This window comes from Mytilus californianus, unplaced genomic scaffold (assembly GCF_021869535.1).
Source record: "Mytilus californianus isolate M0D057914Y unplaced genomic scaffold, xbMytCali1.0.p SCAF_9, whole genome shotgun sequence".
NCBI classification, from domain to species: domain Eukaryota; kingdom Metazoa; phylum Mollusca; class Bivalvia; order Mytilida; family Mytilidae; genus Mytilus; species Mytilus californianus.
This window is the reverse complement of record NW_026262745.1, coordinates 12255425-12260637: the sequence shown is the minus strand read 5'-3', so window position 1 is coordinate 12260637 and position 5213 is coordinate 12255425.

Below are 5213 nucleotides of genomic sequence, written 5' to 3'. Positions count from 1 at the left end.
TGACTCTATTGAATTAAGGAAAGTCAATAAATATCATTTAAACAAAAATCAACAATCTTGTGTGACATGATACAAACATTAGATATTTTAGAGTACATACAATCTAAGACTCTTGTCTTAGGAAGGGAAAAAAGGGGGGGGGGGGGAGGGGGCGGTTAATCGTTCTTTTCAAAATTCCTCTGATTCAAACAAAAACTTCTCTGAAGCTGACATCATTAAGATGCTTTATTTCTTGATTGACAAAATATATCTTACGTTTGGAGGACGTGTTTTTCAACAAACAAATGACATTTTCAAGGGAACCAACTGTGCTCCTCTTCTTTCTGCTTGTTCCTTTATTCATATGAGGCTGTCTTCATACAGGAGCTTCTTAGGAAGAAAGAAAATAAGTAAGCATTATCCTTTAACTTCACTTTCCGCTATATAATTGATGTTCTCTCACTAAATAATTCAAAATTTGGTGACTATGTTGAACGCATCTATCCCATCGAACTTGAGATAAAGGATACAACAAATACAGTTAAGTCTGCTTCATATCTTGACTTACATCTAGAGGATCGGTTGAAAACAAAACTTTACGACAAAAGAGATGATTTCAGCGTCCAAAGTGTAAACTTTCTACGTAGCAATATTACAGCAGCGCCTGCATACGGAGTATATATCTCCCAGTTGATACGATATTCCAGTGCTTGTATTGCTTATCATAATTTCCTTGATAGAGGGTAACTGTGGACAAGGAAGCTATTTCACAGATGACAACGGATATGTTCCAATTTTTGTAACTACAATACCGTCCTCTTTTCCCCGAATTATACTTATTGCCGGGTTTGTGCTTACAAGATGCTTACATATGTGGAGTACGTACCTTTACCTTTAGCATGGTTCATTGATCCATTTTGCAGAAATAATAATCAATTAGTCAACTGCATTTTGTGTTTGAAATGATTATTAGCTGTTCGTGTATGTCAGGAAGCGTCCGAGTGTGGCATCGTTTTCATAGATCATTAGTCAATTAGGTACGTCTGCCAGGGTTAATATGACCTTCATATAATTTTTATTGTTCATTGGTGAACGTTACATTTTTAGGATAGGTCATTTACCCTAAATACAATAGGTCATTTATATTTGCTATATGGAATGATTGTAAGGTGTGCATATCCGTCTGGCAGTGTTCATCTGATCTTGATCTCATTTCCATAGTAAATTGGTCCACATTAATTTTTCGTGGGCAGGTCCATTCCTTAGAAATCATAAGCAATAAGTCGGGTGTATTCGGTGTAATGAATAATTATAAGGTGTACACTCCTTTCGGGGAGGGTTCATCAGATCTTGAGGTCATTTTCCTAATTCATTGGTAAACTTAATTTCTATGATTATGTTCATCTCTAATACCCTACGACCTTGGCCTCTTTTTTTCATTGCTCAATGGTTTTGTAGAGAGGCTATATGTCAAAGATATTTGGTGTATGGAAAGATTGTAAAATGTACGCCTGGCAGGGTTTTTATAACCGTCATATTATATTTATTTATTGTTCATTGGTGAACGTTGCATTTATATTTTAGGTCTTTCCCCCAGATACTATAAACAATAGGTCAACTATATTTGCTGTATGGAATGATTGTTAGGTGTACATGACCATGTAGCAGTGTTCATCTGATTTTGACATCACTTGCATGGTTCAGTGGTCTACTTTAATTCTTCGTGGACAGGTTCGTTTCTCAGCAATACGTCATGTACATTTGTTGTCATAAATGATTGTAAAGTGTACATGTACGTCTAGCAGTGTTAATATGACCTCCACATCCGTGTAACCTAACATTAATGAACGTTACATTTCAATGTTAGGTCTTTGTTTCCAGATAGTACTGTGGATTCATTATTAGTCGATAGATACCAATTGTCACGGAATTTGTGGGTTTCATGGTTCATTGGTTAATGAATTTGTTTAGTAGACAAGCCATAGGTCAAACATCTTTGGTGTATGAACATATTGTAAAGTGCACATGTACGTGTAGCAGGATTCATATGACTTTCACAGCATTTTCATTATACATTAATAGACGTTACATTTTCAAGGTTAAGTCTTTTCCCAGATACTCTAAGCCATAGGTCAACTATGTTTGAAGTATGGAATGATTTGAAGGTGTACATGTCCATCTAGCAGTGTTTATGTTTCTGTATTGTTATGAATTACATTTTATGCCTAAAATCAGCAAAGACCCATCGAAACCATATCTGATACCAAAATTTAATAACACTTTTAGATATTTGGATGATATATTGGCTCTAAATAATGACGACTTCAGTATGTACACTGAAGAAATTTATCCTGCTGAACTGACTTTAATTAAAGCTAATACTAACAATGAACACGGCCCTTTCCTGGATCTTGATATCTATATCTTAACGGGAAGCTTAATACCAAAATTTATGATAACAGAGATGATTTCTCATTTCCTATTGTTAATCATCCATTTTAAGATGGTGACGTTCCCTTGTCACCATCTTAAAGTGTTTATATATCTCAACTTGTTCGATTCGCTCGTGTATGTTACAACGTATTTGATTTTAATGAAAGAAATCTCTGTATTACTGAAAAATTATTACACCAGGGTTTTCGATATCACAAACTAGTCAAAACATTTACTAAATTTTATCATCGGTACAAGGACATCAATCGTAAATATAAATCAACATGCATACATCTTATACGTTCAGGTATTTCACATCCAATCTTTTATGGTAATATTCTATACAAAGCACAAAAATGTCGGCATTCACCTCAAAAGTTGACCAAACCTTTAAACAGACTTATTCAGAAGGGATATAGTTACGTTACTGTTGTCAGGTTATTGAAGATGGCATATTTTGGTATTAATATTGATTTACTCATAGGGTCTTTGCATCGGAGATAAACACATTTGTACTAAAACCAGTTGTTGGCATGATACTTTTCTCATATATTTTATGATGGTATGATACTAAACCCCTAACGGGAGGGATTATGCTTGACTTTCATATGATGAAGACATAATCTTTCAATCAGTTTAATTGAAGTCTGAAGCTGGCATGTCAGTAACTGCTAGTAGTCCCTTGTTAATTTATGTATCATTGTGATTTTGCTTAGTTTCTTTTGTTACCTATTCTGACATCGAAAACGGACTTCTTTTAAACTGAGTTTTACTGTGCGTATTTCTGTGTGTTTGTTTATTCTACATTGGCCAGAGGTATAGAGGGAGGGTTGAGATCTCACAAAACATGTTTAACCCCGCCGCATGTTTGCGCCTGTCCCAAGTCAGGAGCCTCTGGCATTTGTTAGTCTTGTATATTTTGTAATTTTAGTTCACTTATATGTTTCGGAATTTAGTATGACGTTCATTTTCACTGAACTAGTACACATTTGTATTTAGGAGCCAGCTGAAGCCCGCCTCCGTGTGCGGGATTTCTCTCTGTGTTGACGACCCATTGGTGGCCTTCAGCTGTTTTCTGCTCTTTGGTCGGGTTTTTGTCTCTTTGACATACTCCCCATTTCCATTCTCAATTTTATTGACCTTATTTTCATGGATCGTTGGTCTATATACATTTTTCGTGGACAGGTCCGTTTCACAGAAACAATAAGCAATAAGTCACGTATATGTATTGTACATAGAATGATTATAAGATGTACACTACTTTCCTGCAGGTTTCTTCAGACCTTGAACTCATTTTCTTTCTTCATGGTAAACTTAATATTTATGATTATGTACATCTTTCATGTACTTTAAGCAATAGGACAACTATGTTTGGTGTATGCAATTATTGTTAGGTGTGCATGTATGTCAGGAAAAGTTTGTTCACATGACCTTAACATTTTTTTTATTGTCGATTGGTCAAAGTTACATTTTTAATGTTAGGTCTATTTCCCTGATACTGTAAGCAATAGGTCAACTCTAATGGTTCATCGATAAGATTGTGTGTTCTCTGGTTTAGTTTCATACATATGTAAGGACAATTTGTTTGTTCCTGTTTAAGTATTTTGACAACTTTCACAAAAAACTCCTATAACCTGCTTAATTCTTTTTATATAGGCTTCATTATCCATAGCCTCAATAATGCAGAACAGATACTAGTAATAAACAATATTGTGCTGTTCGTCGCTCCTGATCTTCTCCAATAAATCTTCCCTGAGCACAAACATCAAAATTCCGAAACCTTCGACACAATACAAATGCATAGTGTTAACATTGTGCCACGTTTCAAGATTCTTGCGGAGAATATCCCTGATATCATTATATATTTCATTTATATCATATGCAGAAATTTAATAGATTGTGTTGGAATTTTTGTATGGCTCCTTGAATATGGTATCTAGGGGGAAAAATCGAAATTTGTTCTCCATCATGAAGAACTTAGAACTTCATAAGATAAACCCAAAAGCAGTAATTATGTATTTTACATTATAAATTTGGATGACAGAATAAGTAGAGATTATCTGATTTATAAAACTACATGTATTTAATTTTAAGGTATTATAACTTGGTGAATATTATTTGTGATAGTAATACGGTGAATATGTTATCCCGTATAATTGTCAAAAGGTAATATTTGGTTGTAATTTAATGATGTATGCCTTCAGGGTACTAGATTGTGTTCTTCTTCACAACCACCGTGTGCTGACTAGAGTGTAATACTATTGGAATATGACTTTATGTGTTATCTGCCTTCTGGATTATGAAGTATAAAAAGAAATTCACAAAAATCGTCTTACGCAATTAAGGATAGAAACTTGATATCGTGTAAACAATCAACACTAACAGTTTGCTCAAGACTTGGAAGTTTGATTTCTTGCCCTATGGACATAGAAAGGAGAAACATGCTTTCGTTATGCTGTCTAAGTGAAACACTGTATATTATTGTGGATAGGAAGTAGACTACCTAACACTATACACGATATTACAAATGATGGTGTCGATATTTTATCACTTCATTTTATGGGAAATGAGTGACTCTATATAAACGTTATATAATTGGTTAAAGTTTTGGACAGACAGCTGCTTTTTAGAACCTATGCATTTATTTATTTGGCAATAAAAATTTATCATTTGAAGCCATTATAAATCAAAACAAAACATACGCATCTGATAGCTTTCACTTGACTTTTACGTTAGCATCGTTATTTAGTGGACTTCAACATATGTTTTCTTCGTTACTTAAAAATTATGGAAGACGTGAC